A 22,007-nucleotide genomic window follows, 5' to 3' on the forward strand; every position below is an offset into this window, starting at 1 on the left:
TGCCCTGAAACTGTACCCCTCCATAAACTCCCTGTCTCACTGGAACTTACCATTGCAGAACTCCACATAAATATGCCCTGAAACTGTACCCCTCCATAACCTCCCTTTCTCACTGGAACGTACCAATGCAGAAAAACACACAAATATGCACGGAACATGTACACCTACATAACCTCCCTGTCTCACTGGAACGTACCAATGCAGAACTCCACACAAATATGCCCTGAACCTATACCCCTCCATAACATCCCTGTCTCACTGGAACGTACCAATGCAGAACTCCACAAAAATATCCCCTGAATATGTACCCTCCATAACCTCCCTGTCTCATTGGAACTTACCAATGCAGAACGCCACACAAATATGCCCTAAACCTGTACCCCACCATAACCTCCATGAAACATTGGAACGTACCAAATCAGAACTCCACAAAAATATGCCCTGAACCTGTACCCCTCCATAACCTCCCTTTCTCATTGGAACGTACCAATGCAGAAAAACACACAAATATGCCCTGAACCTGTACCATTCCATATCCTCCGTGTCTCACTGGAAGGTAGCAATGCAGAACTCCACAAAAATATCCCCTGAATATGTACCCTCCATAACCTCCCTGTCTCATTGGAACGTACCAATGCAGAACTCCACAAAAATATGCCCTGAACCTGTACGCTCCAAAACCGACCTGTCTCACTGGAACGTACCAATGCAGAACTCCACACAAATATGCCCTGAAACTGTACCTCTCCATAACCTCCCTGTCTCACAGGAACGTACCAATACAGAACTCCACAAAAATATGCCCTGAATATGTACCCTCCATAACCTCCCTGTCTCAGTAGAATGTACCAATGCAAACTCCATACAAATATGCCCTGAACCTGTACCCCTCCATAACCTCCCTGTCTCACTGGAACGTACCAATGCAGAACTCCACAAAAATATGCCCTGAACCTTTACCCCTCCATAACCTCCCTTTCTCATTGGAACGTACCAATGCAGAAAAACACACAAATATGCCCTGAACCTGTACCATTCCATATCCTCCGTGTCTCACTGGAACGTACCAATGCAGAACTCCACACAAATATGCCCTGAAACTGTACCCCTCCATAACCTCCCTGTCTCACAGGAACGTACCAATACAGAACTCCACAAAAATATGCCATGAATATGCACCGTCCATAACCTCCCTGTCTCAGTAGAATGTACCAATACAGAACTCCACACAAATATGCCCTGAACCTGCACCCCTCCATATCCTCCGTTTTCACTGGAATGTTCCAATGCAGAACTCCACACAAAAATGCCCTGAACCTGCACCTCTCCATAACCTCCCTGTCTCACTGGAACGTACCAATGCAGAACTCCACAAAAATATGCCCTGAACCTGTACGCTCCAAAAACTACCTGTCTCACTGGAACGTATCAATGAAGTACTACACACAAATATGCCATGAACCTGTATCCCTCCATATCCTACGTGTCTCACTGGAATGTACCAATGCAGAACTCCACACAAATATGCCCTGAACCTGTACCCCTCCATAACCTCCCTGTCTCACTGGAACGTACCAATGCAGAACTCCACACAAATATGCCCTGAAACTGTACCCCTCCATAACCTCCCTGTCTCACTGGAACGTACCAATACAGAACTCCACAAAAATATGCCCTGAATATGTACCCTCCATAACCTCCCTGTCTCAGTAGAATGTACCAATGCATAACTCCATACAAATATGCCCTGAACCTGTACGCTCCAAAACCTACCTGTCACACTGGAACGTACCAATGAAGAACTCCGCACAAATATGCCATGAACCTGTATCCCTCCATATCCTCCGTGTCTCACTGGAATGTACCAATGCAGAACACCACACAAATATGCCCTGAACCTGTAAGCCTCCATAACCACCCTGTCTCACTGGAACGTACCAATGCAGAACTCCACACAAATATGCCCTGAAACTGTACCCATCAATATCCTCCGTGTCTCACTGGAATGTTCCACTGCGGAACTCCACATAAATATGCCCTGAACCTGTACCCCTCCATAACCTCAGTGTCTCACTGGAACGTACCAATGCAGAACTCCACACAAATATGCCCTGAACCTGCACCCCTCCATATCCTCCGTGTCTCACTGGAATGTTCCAATGCAGAACTCCACATAAATATGCCCTGAACCTGTACCCCTCCATAACCTCCCTGTCTCACTGGAATGAACCAATGCAGAACTCCACACAAAAATGCCGTGAAACTGTACCCCTCCATAAACTCCCTGTCTCACTGGAACGTACCATTGCAGAACTCCACATAAATATGCCCTGAAACTGTAAACCTCCATAACCTCCCTTTCTCACTGGAACGTACCAATGCAGAAAAACACACAAATATGCACGGAACATGTACACCTACATAACCTCCCTATCTCACTGGAACGTACCAATGCAGAACTCCACACATATATGCCCTGAACCTGTACCCCTCCATAACCTCCCTGTCTCACTGGAACGTACCAATGCAGAACTCCACAAAAATATGCCATGAACCTGTACCCCTCCATAACCTCAGTGTCTCACTGGAACGTACCAATGCAGAACTCCACACAAATATGCCCTGAACCTGCACCCCTCCATATCCTCCGTGTTTCACTGGAATGTTCCAATGCAGAACTCCACACAAAAATGTCCTGAACCTGCACCCCTCCATAACCTCCCTGTCTCACTGGAACGTACCAATGCAGAACTCCACAAAAATATGCCCTGAACCTCTACGCTCCAAAACCTACCTGTCTCACTGGAACGTATCAATGAAGTACTACACACAAATATGCCATGAACCTGTATCCCTCCATATCCTCCGTGTCTCACTGGAATGTACCAATGCAGAACTCCACACAAATATGCCCTGTACCCCTCCATAACATCCCTGTCTCACTGGAACGTACCAATACAGAACTCCACAAAAATATGCCCTGAATATGTACACTCCATAACCTCCCTGTCTCAGTAGAATGTACCAATGCAGAACTCCATACAAATATGCCCTGAACCTGTACGCCTCCATAACCACCCTGTCTCACTGGAACGTACCAATGCAGAACTCCACACAAATATGCCCTGAAACTGTACCCCTCAATATCCTCCGTGTCTCACTGGAACGTACCAATGCAGAACCCCACACAAATATGCCCTGAACCTGTACCCCTCCATAACATCCCTGTCTCACTGGAACGTACCAATGCAGAACTCCACAAAAATATCCCCTGAATATGTACCCTCCATAACCTCCCTGTCTCATTGGAACTTACCAATGCAGAACGCCACACAAATATGCCCTAAACCTGTACCCCACCATAACCTCCATGAAACATTGGAACGTACCAAATCAGAACTCCACAAAAATATGCCCTGAACCTGTACCCCTCCATAACCTCCCTTTCTCATTGGAACGTACCAATGCAGAAAAACACACAAATATGCCCTGAACCTGTACCATTCCATATCCTCCGTGTCTCACTGGAAGGTAGCAATGCAGAACTCCACAAAAATATCCCCTGAATATGTACCCTCCATAACCTCCCTGTCTCATTGGAACGTACCAATGCAGAACTCCACAAAAATATGCCCTGAACCTGTACGCTCCAAAACCGACCTGTCTCACTGGAACGTACCAATGCAGAACTCCACACAAATATGCCCTGAAACTGTACCTCTCCATAACCTCCCTGTCTCACAGGAACGTACCAATACAGAACTCCACAAAAATATGCCCTGAATATGTACCCTCCATAACCTCCCTGTCTCAGTAGAATGTACCAATGCAAACTCCATACAAATATGCCCTGAACCTGTACCCCTCCATAACCTCCCTGTCTCACTGGAACGTACCAATGCAGAACTCCACAAAAATATGCCCTGAACCTGTACCCCTCCATAACCTCAGTGTCTCACTGGAACGTACCAATGCAGAACTCCACACAAATATGCCCTGAACCTGCACCCCTCCATATCCTCCGTGTTTCACTGGAATGTTCCAATGCAGAACTCCACACAAAAATGCCCTGAACCTGCACCCCTCCATAACCTCCCTGTCTCACTGGAACGTACCAATGCAGAACTCCACACATATATGCCCTGAACCTGTACCCCTCCATAACCTCCCTGTCTCACTGGAACGTACCAATGCAGAACTCCACAAAAATATGCCATGAACCTGTACCCCTCCATAACCTCAGTGTCTCACTGGAACGTACCAATGCAGAACTCCACACAAATATGCCCTGAACCTGCACCCCTCCATATCCTCCGTGTTTCACTGGAATGTTCCAATGCAGAACTCCACACAAAAATGTCCTGAACCTGCACCCCTCCATAACCTCCCTGTCTCACTGGAACGTACCAATGCAGAACTCCACAAAAATATGCCCTGAACCTCTACGCTCCAAAACCTACCTGTCTCACTGGAACGTATCAATGAAGTACTACACACAAATATGCCATGAACCTGTATCCCTCCATATCCTCCGTGTCTCACTGGAATGTACCAATGCAGAACTCCACACAAATATGCCCTGTACCCCTCCATAACATCCCTGTCTCACTGGAACGTACCAATACAGAACTCCATAAAAATATGCCCTGAATATGTACACTCCATAACCTCCCTGTCTCAGTAGAATGTACCAATGCAGAACTCCATACAAATATGCCCTGAACCTGTACGCCTCCATAACCACCCTGTCTCACTGGAACGTACCAATGCAGAACTCCACACAAATATGCCCTGAAACTGTACCCCTCAATATCCTCCGTGTCTCACTGGAATGTTCCACTGCGGAACTCCACATAAATATGCCCTGAACCTGTACCCCTCCATAACCTCCCTGTCTCACTGGAATGTACCAATGCAGAACTCCACACAAAAATGCCCTGAAACTGTACCCCTCCATAAACTCCCTGTCTCACTGGAACTTACCATTGCAGAACTCCACATAAATATGCCCTGAAACTGTACCCCTCCATAACCTCCCTTTCTCACTGGAACGTACCAATGCAGAAAAACACACAAATATGCACGGAACATGTACACCTACATAACCTCCCTGTCTCACTGGAACGTACCAATGCAGAACCCCACACAAATATGCCCTGAACCTATACCCCTCCATAACATCCCTGTCTCACTGGAACGTACCAATGCAGAACTCCACAAAAATATCCCCTGAATATGTACCCTCCATAACCTCCCTGTCTCATTGGAACTTACCAATGCAGAACGCCACACAAATATGCCCTAAACCTGTACCCCACCATAACCTCCATGAAACATTGGAACGTACCAAATCAGAACTCCACAAAAATATGCCCTGAACCTGTACCCCTCCATAACCTCCCTTTCTCATTGGAACGTACCAATGCAGAAAAACACACAAATATGCCCTGAACCTGTACCATTCCATATCCTCCGTGTCTCACTGGAAGGTAGCAATGCAGAACTCCACAAAAATATCCCCTGAATATGTACCCTCCATAACCTCCCTGTCTCATTGGAACGTACCAATGCAGAACTCCACAAAAATATGCCCTGAACCTGTACGCTCCAAAACCGACCTGTCTCACTGGAACGTACCAATGCAGAACTCCACACAAATATGCCCTGAAACTGTACCTCTCCATAACCTCCCTGTCTCACAGGAACGTACCAATACAGAACTCCACAAAAATATGCCCTGAATATGTACCCTCCATAACCTCCCTGTCTCAGTAGAATGTACCAATGCAAACTCCATACAAATATGCCCTGAACCTGTACCCCTCCATAACCTCCCTGTCTCACTGGAACGTACCAATGCAGAACTCCACAAAAATATGCCCTGAACCTGTACCCCTCCATAACCTCAGTGTCTCACTGGAACGTACCAATGCAGAACTCCACACAAATATGCACTGAACCTGCACCCCTCCATATCCTCCGTGTTTCACTGGAATGTTCCAATGCAGAACTCCACACAAAAATGCCCTGAACCTGCACCCCTCCATAACCTCCCTATCTCATTGGAACGTACCAATGCAGAACTCCACAAAAATATGCCCTGAACCTGTACGCTCCAAAACCTACCTGTCTCACTGGAACGTATCAATGAAGTACTACACACAAATATGCCATGAACCTGTATCCCTCCATATCCTCCGTGTCTCACTGCAATGTACCAATGCAGAACTCCACACAAATATGCCCTGAACCTGTACCCCTCCATAACCTCCCTGTCTCACTGGAACGTACCAATGCAGAACTCCACACAAATATGCCCTGAAACTGTACCCCTCAATATCCTCCGTGTCTCACTGGAATGTTCCACTGCGGAACTCCACATAAATATGCCCTGAACCTGTACCCCTCCATAACCTCCCTGTCTCATTGGAACGTACCAATGCAGAACGCCACACACATATGCCCTAAACCTGTACCAAACCATAACCTCCATGAAACATTGGAACGTACCAAATCAGAACTCCACAAAAATATGCCCTGAACCTCTACCGCTCCATAACCTCCCTTTCGCACTGGAACGTACCAATGCAGAAAAACACACAAATATGCCCTGAACCTGTACCATTCCATATCCTCCGTGTCTCACTGGAATGTTCCAATGCAGAACTCCACTTAAATATGCCCTGAATATGTACCCTCCATAACATCCCTGTCTCATTGGAACGTACCAATGCAGAACGCCACACAAATATGCCCTAAACCTGTACCCCACCATAACCTCCATGAAACACTGGAACGTACCAAATCAGAACTCCACAAAAATATGCCCTGAACCTGTACCCCTCCATAACCTCCCTTTCTCACTGGAACGTACCAATGCAGAAAAACACACAAATATGCACGGATCATGTACACCTACATAACCTCCCTGTCTCACTGGAACGTACCAATGCAGAACTCCACAAAAATATGCCCTGAACCTGTACGCTCCAAAACCGACCTGTCTCACTGGAACGTACCAATGAAGTACTACACACAAATATGCCATGAACCTGTATCCCTCCACATCCTCCGTGTCTCACTGGAATGTACCAATGCAGAACTCCACACAAATATGCCCTGAACCTGTAAACCCTCCATAACCTCCCTGTCTCACTGGAACGTACCAATGCAGAACTCAACACAAATATGCCCTGAAACTGTACCTCTCCATAACCTCCCTGTCTCACAGGAACGTACCAATACAGAACTCCACAAAAATATGCCCTGAACATGTACCCTCCATAACCTCCCTGTCTCAGTAGAATGTACCAATGCAAACTCCATACAAATATGCCCTGAACCTGTACCCCTCCATAACCTCCCTGTCTCACTGGAACGTACCAATGCAGAACTCCACAAAAATATGCCCTGAACCTGTACCCCTCCATAACCTCAGTGTCTCACTGGAACGTACCAATGCAGAACTCCACACAAATATGCCCTGAACCTGCACCCCTCCATATCCTCCGTGTTTCACTGGAATGTTCCAATGCAGAACTCCACACAAAAATGCCCTGAACCTGCACCCCTCCATAACCTCCCTGTCTCAGTAGAATGTACCAATGCATAACTCCATACAAATATGCCCTGAACCTGTACGCTCCAAAACCTACCTGTCACACTGGAACGTACCAATGAAGAACTCCGCACAAATATGCCATGAACCTGTATCCCTCCATATCCTCCGTGTCTCACTGGAATGTACCAATGCAGAACTCCACACAAATATGCCATGAACCTGTACGCCTCCATAACCACCCTGTCTCACAGGAACGTACCAATGCAGAAATCCACACCAATATGCCCTGAAACTGTACCCCTCCATAACCTCCCTGTCTCACAGGAACGTACCAATACAGAACTCCACAAAAATATGCCATGAATATGTACCGTCCATAACCTCCCTGTCTCACTGGAACGTACCAATGCAGAACTCCACACAAATATGCCCTGAACCTGCACCCCTCCATATCCTCCGTGTTTCACTGGAATGTTCCAATGCAGAACTCCACACAAAAATACCCTGAACCTGCACCCCTCCATAACCTCCCTGTCTCACTGGAACGTACCAATGCAGAACTCCACAAAAATATGCCCTGAACCTGTACGCTCCAAAACCTACCTGTCTCACTGGAACGTATCAATGAAGTACTACACACAAATATGCCATGAACCTGTATCCCTCCATATCCTCCGTGTCTCACTGGAATGTACCAATGCAGAACTCCACACAAATATGCCCTGAACCTGTACGCCTCCATAACCACCCTGTCTCACTGGAACGTACCAATGCAGAACTCCACACAAATATGCCCTGAAACTGTACCCCTCAATATCCTCCGTGTCTCACTGGAATGTTCCACTGCAGAACTCCACATAAATATGCCCTGAACCTGTACCCCTCCATAACCTCAGTGTCTCACTGGAACGTACCAATGCAGAACTCCACACAAATATGCCCTGAACATGTACCCCTCCATAACCTCAGTGTCTCACTGGAACGTACCAATGCAGAACTCCACACAAATATGCCCTGAACCTATACCCCTCCATAACCTCCCTGTCTCAATGGAACGTACCAATGCAGAACTCCACACAAATATCCCCTGAATATGTACCCTCCATAACCTCCCTGTCTCATTGGAACGTACCAATGCAGAACGCCACACACATATGCCCTAAACCTGTACCCCACCATAACCTCCATGAAACACTGGAACGTACCAAATCAGAACTCCACAAAAATATGCCCTGAACCTGTACCCCTCCATAACCTCCCTTTCTCACTGGAACGTACCAATGCAGAAAAACACACAAATATGCACGGATCATGTACACCTACATAACCTCCCTGTCTCACTGGAACGTACCAATGCAGAACTCCACAAAAATATGCCCTGAACCTGTACGCTCCAAAACCGACCTGTCTCACTGGAAAGTACCAATGAAGTACTACACACAAATATGCCATGAACCTGTATCCCTCCATATCCTCCGTGTCTCACTGGAATGTACCAATGCAGAACTCCACACAAATATGCCCTGAACCTGTAAACCCTCCATAACCTCCCTGTCTCACTGGAACGTACCAATGCAGAACTCCACACAAATATGCCCTGAAACTGTACCTCTCCATGACCTCCCTGTCTCACAGGAACGTACCAATACAGAACTCCACAAAAATATGCCCTGAATATGTACCCTCCATAACCTCCCTGTCTCAGTAGAATGTACCAATGCAAACTCCATACAAATATGCCCTGAACCTGTACCCCTCCATAACCTTCCTGTCTCACTGGAACGTACCAATGCAGAACTCCACAAAAATACGCCCTGAACCTGTACCCCTCCATAACCTCAGTGTCTCACTGGAACGTACCAATGCAGAACTCCACACAAATATGCCCTGAACCTGCACCCCTCCATATCCTCCGTGTTTCACTGGAATGTTCCAATGCAGAACTCCACACAAAAATGCCCTGAACCTGCACCCCTCCATAACCTCCCTGTCTCACTGGAACGTACCAATGCAGAACTCCACAAAAATATGCCCTGAACCTGTACGCTCCAAAACCTACCTGTCTCACTGGAACGTATCAATGAAGTACTACACACAAATATGCCATGAACCTGTATCCCTCCATATCCTCCGTGTCTCACTGGAATGTACCAATGCAGAACTCCACACAAATATGCCCTGAACCTGTACCCCTCCATAACCTCCCTGTCTCACTGGAACGTACCAATGCAGAACTCCACACAAATATGCCCTGAAACTGTACCCCTCCATAACCTCCCTGTCTCACTGGAACGTACCAATACAGAACTCCACAAAAATATGCCCTGAATATGTACCCTCCATAACCTCCCTGTCTCAGTAGAATGTACCAATGCATAACTCCATACAAATATGCCCTGAACCTGTACGCTCCAAAACCTACCTGTCACACTGGAAAGTACCAATGAAGAACTCCGCACAAATATGCCATGAACCTGTATCCCTCCATATCCTCCGTGTCTCACTGGAATGTACCAATGCAGAACTCCACACAAATATGCCCTGAACCTGTACGCCTCCATAACCACCCTGTCTCACTGGAACGTACCAATGCAGAACTCCACACAAATATGCCCTGAAACTGTACCCCTCAATATCCTCCGTGTCTCACTGGAATGTTCCACTGCGGAACTCCACATAAATATGCCCTGAACCTGTACCCCTCCATAACCTCAGTGTCTCACTGGAACGTACCAATGCAGAACTCCACACAAATATGCCCTGAACCTGTAAACCCTCCATAACCTCCCTGTCTCACTGGAACGTACCAATGCAGAACTCCACACAAATATGCCCTGAAACTGTACCCCTCCATAACCTTCCTGTCTCACTGGAACGTACCAATGCAGAACTCCACAAAAATACGCCCTGAACCTGTACCCCTCCATAACCTCAGTGTCTCACTGGAACGTACCAATGCAGAACTCCACACAAATATGCCCTGAACCTGCACCCCTCCATATCCTCCGTGTTTCACTGGAATGTTCCAATGCAGAACTCCACACAAAAATGCCCTGAACCTGCACCCCTCCATAACCTCCCTGTCTCACTGGAACGTACCAATGCAGAACTCCACAAAAATATGCCCTGAACCTGTACGCTCCAAAACCTACCTGTCTCACTGGAACGTATCAATGAAGTACTACACACAAATATGCCATGAACCTGTATCCCTCCATATCCTCCGTGTCTCACTGGAATGTACCAATGCAGAACTCCACACAAATATGCCCTGAACCTGTACCCCTCCATAACCTCCCTGTCTCACTGGAACGTACCAATGCAGAACTCCACACAAATATGCCCTGAAACTGTACCCCTCCATAACCTCCCTGTCTCACTGGAACGTACCAATACAGAACTCCACAAAAATATGCCCTGAATATGTACCCTCCATAACCTCCCTGTCTCAGTAGAATGTACCAATGCATAACTCCATACAAATATGCCCTGAACCTGTACGCTCCAAAACCTACCTGTCACACTGGAAAGTACCAATGAAGAACTCCGCACAAATATGCCATGAACCTGTATCCCTCCATATCCTCCGTGTCTCACTGGAATGTACCAATGCAGAACTCCACACAAATATGCCCTGAACCTGTACGCCTCCATAACCACCCTGTCTCACTGGAACGTACCAATGCAGAACTCCACACAAATATGCCCTGAAACTGTACCCCTCAATATCCTCCGTGTCTCACTGGAATGTTCCACTGCGGAACTCCACATAAATATGCCCTGAACCTGTACCCCTCCATAACCTCAGTGTCTCACTGGAACGTACCAATGCAGAACTCCACACAAATATGCCCTGAACCTGTAAACCCTCCATAACCTCCCTGTCTCACTGGAACGTACCAATGCAGAACTCCACACAAATATGCCCTGAAACTGTACCCCTCCATAACCTCCCTGTCTCACAGGAACGTACCAATACAGAACTCCACAAAAATATGCCATGAATATGTACCGTCCATAACCTCCCTGTCTCAGTACAATGTACCAATGCATAACTCCATACAAATATGCCCTGAACCTGTACCCCTCCATAACCTCCCTGTCTCACTGGAACGTACCAATGCAGAACACCACACAAATATGCCCTGAACCTGCACCCCTCCATATCCTCCGTGTTTCACTGGAATGTTCCAATGCAGAACTCCACACAAAAATGCCCTGAACCTGCACCCCTCCATAACCTCCCTGTCTCACTGGAACGTACCAATGCATAACTCCACAAAAATATGCCCTGAACCTGTACGCTCCAAAACCTACCTGTCTCACTGGAACGTATCAATGAAGTACTACACACAAATATGCCATGAACCTGTATCCCTCCATATCCTCCGTGTCTCACTGGAATGTACCAATGCAGAACTCCACACAAATATGCCCTGAACCTGTACGCCTCCATAACCACCCTGTCTCACTGGAACGTACCAATGCAGAACTCCACACAAATATGCCCTGAAACTGTACCCCTCAATATCCTCCGTGTCTCACTGGAATGTTCCACTGCGGAACTCCACATAAATATGCCCTGAACCTGTACCCCTCCATAACCTCAGTGTCTCACTGGAACGTACCAATGCAGAACTCCACACAAATATGCCCTGAACATGTACCCCTCCATAACCTCAGTGTCTCACTGGAACGTACCAATGCAGAACTCCACACAAATATGCCCTGAACCTATACCCCTCCATAACCTCCCTGTCTCACTGGAACGTACCAATGCAGAACTCCACAAAAATATCCCCTGAATATGTACCCTCCATAACCTCCCTGTCTCATTGGAACGTACCAATGCAGAACGCCACACACATATGCCCTAAACCTGTACCCCACCATAACCTCCATGAAACATTGGAACGTACCAAATCAGAACTCCACAAAAATATGCCCTGAACCTCTACCCCTCCATAACCTCCCTTTCGCACTGGAACGTACCAATGCAGAAAAACACACAAATATGCCCTGAACCTGTACCATTCCATATCCTCCGTGTCTCACTGGAATGTTCCAATGCAGAACTCCACTTAAATATGCCCTGAATATGTACCCTCCATAACCTCCCTGTCTCATTGGAACGTACCAATGCAGAACGCCACACAAATATGCCCTAAACCTGTACCCCACCATAACCTCCATGAAACACTGGAACGTACCAAATCAGAACTCCACAAAAATATGCCCTGAACCTGTACCCCTCCATAACCTCCCTTTCTCACTGGAACGTACCAATGCAGAAAAACACACAAATATGCACGGATCATGTACACCTACATAACCTCCCTGTCTCACTGGAACGTACCAATGCAGAACTCCACAAAAATATGCCCTGAACCTGTACGCTCCAATACCGACCTGTCTCACTGGAACGTACCAATGAAGTACTACACACAAATATGCCATGAACCTGTATCCCTCCATTTCCTCCGTGTCTCACTGGAATGTACCAATGCAGAACTCCACACAAATATGCCCTGAACCTGTAAACCCTCCATAACCTCCCTGTCTCACTGGAACGTACCAATGCAGAACTCCACACAAATATGCCCTGAAACTGTACCTCTCCATAACCTCCCTGTCTCACAGGAACGTACCAATACAGAACTCCACAAAAATATGCCCTGAATATGTACCCTCCATAACCTCCCTGTCTCAGTAGAATGTACCAATGCAAACTCCATACAAATATGCCCTGAACCTGTACCCCTCCATAACCTCCCTGTCTCACTGGAACGTACCAATGCAGAACTCCACAAAAATACGCCCTGAACCTGTACCCCTCCATAACCTCAGTGTCTCACTGGAACGTACCAATGCAGAACTCCACACAAATATGCCCTGAACCTGCACCCCTCCATATCCTCCGTGTTTCACTGGAATGTTCCAATGCAGAACTCCACACAAAAATGCCCTGAACCTGCACCCCTCCATAACCTCCCTGTCTCACTGGAACGTACCAATGCAGAACTCCACAAAAATATGCCCTGAACCTGTACGCTCCAAAACCTACCTGTCTCACTGGAACGTATCAATGAAGTACTACACACAAATATGCCATGAACCTGTATCCCTCCATATCCTCCGTGTCTCACTGGAATGTACCAATGCAGAACTCCACACAAATATGCCCTGAACCTGTACCCCTCCATAACCTCCCTGTCTCACTGGAACGTACCAATGCAGAACTCCACACAAATATGCCCTGAAACTGTACCCCTCCATAACCTCCCTGTCTCACTGGAACGTACCAATACAGAACTCCACAAAAATATGCCCTGAATATGTACCCTCCATAACCTCCCTGTCTCAGTAGAATGTACCAATGCATAACTCCATACAAATATGCCCTGAACCTGTACGCTCCAAAACCTACCTGTCACACTGGAAAGTACCAATGAAGAACTCCGCACAAATATGCCATGAACCTGTATCCCTCCATATCCTCCGTGTCTCACTGGAATGTACCAATGCAGAACTCCACACAAATATGCCCTGAACCTGTACGCCTCCATAACCACCCTGTCTCACTGGAACGTACCAATGCAGAACTCCACACAAAAATGCCCTGAAACTGTACCCCTCCATAACCTCCCTGTCTCACTGGAACGTACCAATGCAGAACTCCACAAAAATATGCCCTGAACCTGTACGCTCCAAAACCTACCTGTCTCACTGGAACGTATCAATGAAGTACTACACACAAATATGCCATGAACCTGTATCCCTCCATATCCTCCGTGTCTCACTGGAATGTACCAATGCAGAACTCCACACAAATATGCCCTGAACCTGTACCCCTCCATAACCTCCCTGTCTCACTGGAACGTACCAATGCAGAACTCCACACAAATATGCCCTGAAACTGTACCCCTCCATAACCTCCCTGTCTCACAGGAACGTACCAATACAGAACTCCACAAAAATATGCCATGAATATGTACCCTCCATAACCTCCCTGTCTCAGTAGAATGTACCAATGCATAACTCCATACAAATATGCCCTGAACCTGTACCCCTCCATAACCTCCCTGTCTCACTGGAACGTACCAATGCATAACTCCACAAAAATATGCCCTGAACCTGTACGCTCCAAAACCTACCTGTCTCACTGGAACGTATCAATGAAGTACTACACACAAATATGCCATGAACCTGTATCCCTCCATATCCTCCGTGTCTCACTGGAATGTACCAATGCAGAACTCCACACAAATATGCCCTGAACCTGTACGCCTCCATAACCACCCTGTCTCACTGGAACGTACCAATGCAGAACTCCACACAAATATGCCCTGAAACTGTACCCCTCAATATCCTCCGTGTCTCACTGGAATGTTCCACTGCGGAACTCCACATAAATATGCCCTGAACCTGTACCCCTCCATAACCTCAGTGTCTCACTGGAACGTACCAATGCAGAACTCCACACAAATATGCCCTGAACATGTACCCCTCCATAACCTCAGTGTCTCACTGGAACGTACCAATGCAGAACTCCACACAAATATGCCCTGAACCTATACCCCTCCATAACCTCCCTGTCTCACTGGAACGTACCAATGCAGAACTCCACAAAAATATCCCCTGAATATGTACCCTCCATAACCTCCCTGTCTCATTGGAACGTACCAATGCAGAACGCCACACACATATGCCCTAAACCTGTACCCCACCATAACCTCCATGAAACATTGGAACGTACCAAATCAGAACTCCACAAAAATATGCCCTGAACCTCTACCCCTCCATAACCTCCCTTTCGCACTGGAACGTACCAATGCAGAAAAACACACAAATATGCCCTGAACCTGTACCATTCCATATCCTCCGTGTCTCACTGGAATGTTCCAATGCAGAACTCCACTTAAATATGCCCTGAATATGTACCCTCCATAACCTCCCTGTCTCATTGGAACGTACCAATGCAGAACGCCACACAAATATGCCCTAAACCTGTACCCCACCATAACCTCCATGAAACACTGGAACGTACCAAATCAGAACTCCACAAAAATATGCCCTGAACCTGTACCCCTCCATAACCTCCCTTTCTCACTGGAACGTACCAATGCAGAAAAACACACAAATATGCACGGATCATGTACACCTACATAACCTCCCTGTCTCACTGGAACGTACCAATGCAGAACTCCACAAAAATATGCCCTGAACCTGTACGCTCCAAAACCGACCTGTCTCACTGGAACGTACCAATGAAGTACTACACACAAATATGCCATGAACCTGTATCCCTCCATTTCCTCCGTGTCTCACTGGAATGTACCAATGCAGAACTCCACACAAATATGCCCTGAACCTGTAAACCCTCCATAACCTCCCTGTCTCACTGGAACGTACCAATGCAGAACTCCACACAAATATGCCCTGAAACTGTACCTCTCCATAACCTCCCTGTCTCACAGGAACGTACCAATACAGAACTCCACAAAAATATGCCCTGAATATGTACCCTCCATAACCTCCCTGTCTCAGTAGAATGTACCAATGCAAACTCCATACAAATATGCCCTGAACCTGTACCCCTCCATAACCTCCCTGTCTCACTGGAACGTACCAATGCAGAACTCCACAAAAATACGCCCTGAACCTGTACCCCTCCATAACCTCAGTGTCTCACTGGAACGTACCAATGCAGAACTCCACACAAATATGCCCTGAACCTGCACCCCTCCATATCCTCCGTGTTTCACTGGAATGTTCCAATGCAGAACTCCACACAAAAATGCCCTGAACCTGCACCCCTCCATAACCTCCCTGTCTCACTGGAACGTACCAATGCAGAACTCCACAAAAATATGCCCTGAACCTGTACGCTCCAAAACCTACCTGTCTCACTGGAACGTATCAATGAAGTACTACACACAAATATGCCATGAACCTGTATCCCTCCATATCCTCCGTGTCTCACTGGAATGTACCAATGCAGAACTCCACACAAATATGCCCTGAACCTGTACCCCTCCATAACCTCCCTGTCTCACTGGAACGTACCAATGCAGAACTCCACACAAATATGCCCTGAAACTGTACCCCTCCATAACCTCCCTGTCTCACTGGAACGTACCAATACAGAACTCCACAAAAATATGCCCTGAATATGTACCCTCCATAACCTCCCTGTCTCAGTAGAATGTACCAATGCATAACTCCATACAAATATGCCCTGAACCTGTACGCTCCAAAACCTACCTGTCACACTGGAAAGTACCAATGAAGAACTCCGCACAAATATGCCATGAACCTGTATCCCTCCATATCCTCCGTGTCTCACTGGAATGTACCAATGCAGAACTCCACACAAATATGCCCTGAACCTGTACGCCTCCATAACTACCCTGTCTCACTGGAACGTACCAATGCAGAACTCCACACAAATATGCCCTGAAACTGTACCCCTCAATATCCTCCGTGTCTCACTGGAATGTTCCAGTGCGGAACTCCACATAAATATGCCCTGAACCTGTACCCCTCCATAACCTCAGTGTCTCACTGGAACGTACCAATGCAGAACTCCACACAAATATGCCCTGAACCTGTAAACCCTCCATAACCTCCCTGTCTCACTGGAACGTACCAATGCAGAACTCCACACAAATATGCCCTGAAACTGTACCTCTCCATAACCTCCCTGTCTCACAGGAACGTACCAATACAGAACTCCACAAAAATATGCCCTGAATATGTACCCTCCATAACCTCCCTGTCTCAGTAGAATGTACCAATGCAAACTCCATACAAATATGCCCTGAACCTGTACCCCTCCATAACCTCCCTGTCTCACTGGAACGTACCAATGCAGAACTCCACAAAAATATGCCCTGAACCTGTACCCCTCCATAACCACAGTGTCTCACTGGAACGTACCAATGCAGAACTCCACACAAATATGCCCTGAACCTGCACCGCTCCATATCCTCCGTGTTTCACTGGAATGTTCCAATGCAGAACTCCACACAAAAATGCCCTGAACCTGCACCCCTCCATAACCTCCCTGTCTCACTGGAACGTACCAATGCAGAACTCCACAAAAATTGTCCCTGAACCTGTACGCTCCAAAACCTACCTGTCTCACTGGAACGTATCAATGAAGTACTACATACAAATATGCCATGAACTTGTATCCCTCCATATCCTCCGTGTCTCACTGGAATGTACCAATGCAGAACTCCACACAAATATGCCCTGAACCTGTACGCCTCCATAACCACCCTGTCTCACTGGAACGTACCAATGCAGAACTCCACACAAATATGCCCTGAAACTGTACCCCTCAATATCCTCCGTGTCTCACTGGAATGTTCCACTGCGGAACTCCACATAAATATGTCCTGAACCTGTACCCCTCCATAACCTCAGTGTCTCACTGGAACGTACCAATGCAGAACTCCACACAAATATGCCCTGAACATGTACCCCTCCATAACCTCAGTGTCTCACTGGAACGTACCAATGCAGAACTCCACACAAATATGCCCTGAACCTATACCCCTCCATAACCTCCCTGTCTCACTGGAACGTACCAATGCAGAACTCCACAAAAATATCCCCTGAATATGTACCCTCCATAACCTCCCTGTCTCATTGGAACGTACCAATGCAGAACGACACACACATATATGCCCTAAACCTGTACCCCACCATAACCTCCATGAAACATTGGAACGTACCAAATCAGAACTCCACAAAAATATGCCCTGAACCTCTACCCCTCCATAACCTCCCTTTCGCACTGGAAAGTACCAATGCAGAAAAACACACAAATATGCCCTGAACCTGTACCATTCCATATCCTCCGTGTCTCACTGGAATGTTCCAATGCAGAACTCCACTTAAATATGCCCTGAATATGTACCCTCCATAACCTCCCTGTCTCATTGGAACGCACCAATGCAGAACGCCACACAAATATGCCCTAAACCTGTACCCCACCATAACCTCCATGAAACACTGGAACGTACCAAATCAGAACTCCACAAAAATATGCCCTGAACCTGTACCCCTCCATAACCTCCCTTTCTCACTGGAACGTACCAATGCAGAAAAACACACAAATATGCACGGATCATGTACACCTACATAACCTCCCTGTCTCACTGGAACGTACCACTGCAGAACTCCACAAAAATATGCCCTGAACCTGTACGCTCCAAAACCGACCTGTCTCACTGGAACGTACCAATGAAGTACTACACACAAATATGCCATGAACATGTATCCCTCCATATCCTCCGTGTCTCACTGGAATGTACCAATGCAGAACTCCACACAAATATGCCCTGAACCTGTAAACCCTCCATAACCTCCCTGTCTCACTGGAACGTACCAATGCAGAACTCCACACAAATATGCCCTGAAACTGTACCTCTCCATAACCTCCCTGTCTCACAGGAACGTACCAATACAGAACTCCACAAAAATATGCCCTGAATATGTACCCTCCATAACCTCCCTGTCTCAGTAGAATGTACCAATGCAAACTCCATACAAATATGCCCTGAACCTGTACCCCTCCATAACCTCCCTGTCTCACTGGAACGTACCAATGCAGAACTCCACAAAAATATGCCCTGAACCTGTACCCCTCCATAACCTCAGTGTCTCACTGGAACGTACCAATGCAGAACTCCACACAAATATGCCCTGAACCTGCACCCCTCCATATGCTCCGTGTTTCACTGGAATGTTCCAATGCAGAACTCCACACAAAAATGCCCTGAACCTGCACCCCTCCATAACCTCCCTGTCTCACTGGAACGTACCAATGCAGAACTCCACAAAAATATGCCCTGAACCTGTACGCTCCAAAACCTACCTGTCTCACTGGAACGTATCAATGAAGTACTACACACAAATATGCCATGAACCTGTATCCCTCCATATCCTCCGTGTCTCACTGGAATGTACCAATGCAGAACTCCTCACAAATATGCCCTGAACCTGTACCCCTCCATAACCTCCCTGTCTCACTGGAACGTACCAATGCAGAACTCCACACAAATATGCCCTGAAACTGTACCCCTCCATAACCGCCCTGTCTCACTGGAACGTACCAATACAGAACTCCACAAAAATATGCCCTGAATATGTACCCTCCATAACCTCCCTGTCTCAGTAGAATGTACCAATGCATAACTCCATACAAATATGCCCTGAACCTGTACGCTCCAAAACCTACCTGTCACACTGGAAAGTACCAATGAAGAACTCCGCACAAATATGCCATGAACCTGTATCCCTCCATATTCTCCGTGTCTCACTGGAATGTACCAATGCAGAACTCCACACAAATATGCCCTGAACCTGTACGCCTCCATAACCACCCTGTCTCACTGGAACGTACCAATGCAGAACTCCACACAAATATGCCCTGAAACTGTACCCCTCAATATCCTCCGTGTCTCACTGGAATGTTCCACTGCGGAACTCCACATAAATATGCCCTGAACCTGTACCCCTCCATAACCTCAGTGTCTCACTGGAACGTACCAATGCAGAACTCCACACAAATATGCCCTGAACCTGTAAACCCTCCATAACCTCCCTGTCTCACTGGAACGTACCAATGCAGAACTCCACACAAATATGCCCTGAAACTGTACCTCTCCATAACCTCCCTGTCTCACAGGAACGTACCAATACAGAACTCCACAAAAATATGCCCTGAATATGTACCCTCCATAACCTCCCTGTCTCAGTAGAATGTACCAATGCAAACTCCATACAAATATGCCCTGAACCTGTACCCCTCCATAACCTCCCTGTCTCACTGGAACGTACCAATGCAGAACTCCACAAAAATATGCCCTGAACCTGTACCCCTCCATAACCACAGTGTCTCACTGGAACGTACCAATGCAGAACTCCACACAAATATGCCCTGAACCTGCACCCCTCCATATCCTCCGTGTTTCACTGGAATGTTCCAATGCAGAACTCCACACAAAAATGCCCTGAACCTGCACCACTCCATAACCTCCCTGTCTCACTGGAACGTACCAATGCAGAACTCCACAAAAATATGCCCTGAACCTGTACGCTCCAAAACCTACCTGTCTCACTGGAACGTATCAATGAAGTACTACATACAAATATGCCATGAACCTGTATCCCTCCATATCCTCCGTGTCTCACTGGAATGTACCAATGCAGAACTCCACACAAATATGCCCTGAACCTGTACGCCTCCATAACCACCCTGTCTCACTGGAACGTACCAATGCAGAACTCCACACAAATATGCCCTGAAACTCTACCCCTCAATATCCTCCGTGTCTCACTGGAATGTTCCACTGCGGAACTCCACATAAATATGCCCTGAACCTGTACCCCTCCATAACCTCAGTGTCTCACTGGAACGTACCAATGCAGAACTCCACACAAATATGCCCTGAACATGTACCCCTCCATAACCTCAGTGTCTCACTGGAACGTACCAATGCAGAACTCCACACAAATATGCCCTGAACCTATACCCCTCCATAACCTCCCTGTCTCACTGGAACGTACCAATGCAGAACTCCACAAAAATATCCCCTGAATATGTACCCTCCATAACCTCCCTGTCTCATTGGAACGTACCAATGCAGAACGACACACACATATATGCCCTAAACCTGTACCCCACCATAACCTCCATGAAACATTGGAACGTACCAAATCAGAACTCCACAAAAATATGCCCTGAACCTCTACCCCTCCATAACCTCCCTTTCGCACTGGAAAGTACCAATGCAGAAAAACACACAAATATGCCCTGAACCTGTACCATTCCATATCCTCCGTGTCTCACTGGAATGTTCCAATGCAGAACTCCACTTAAATATGCCCTGAATATGTACCCTCCATAACCTCCCTGTCTCATTGGAACGCACCAATGCAGAACGCCACACAAATATGCCCTAAACCTGTACCCCACCATAACCTCCATGAAACACTGGAACGTACCAAATCAGAACTCCACAAAAATATGGCCTGAACCTGTAACCCTGCATAACCTCCCTTTCTCACTGGAACGTACCAATGCAGAAAAACACACAAATATGCACGGATCATGTACACCTACCTAACCTCCCTGTCTCACTGGAACGTACCAATGCAGAACTCCACAAAAATATGCCCTGAACCTGTACGCTCCAAAACCGACCTGTCTCACTGGAACGTACCAATGAAGTACTACACACAAATATGCCATGAGCATGTATCCCTCCATATCCTCCGTGTCTCACTGGAATGTACCAATGCAGAACTCCACACAAATATGCCCTGAACCTGTAAACCCTCCATAACCTCCCTGTCTCACTGGAACGTACCAATGCAGAACTCCACACAAATATGCCCTGAAACTGTACCTCTCCATAACCTCCCTGTCTCA

The sequence above is a fragment of the Hemitrygon akajei genome, unplaced genomic scaffold (assembly GCF_048418815.1).
Source record: "Hemitrygon akajei unplaced genomic scaffold, sHemAka1.3 Scf000081, whole genome shotgun sequence".
In the NCBI taxonomy this organism is placed as follows: domain Eukaryota; kingdom Metazoa; phylum Chordata; class Chondrichthyes; order Myliobatiformes; family Dasyatidae; genus Hemitrygon; species Hemitrygon akajei.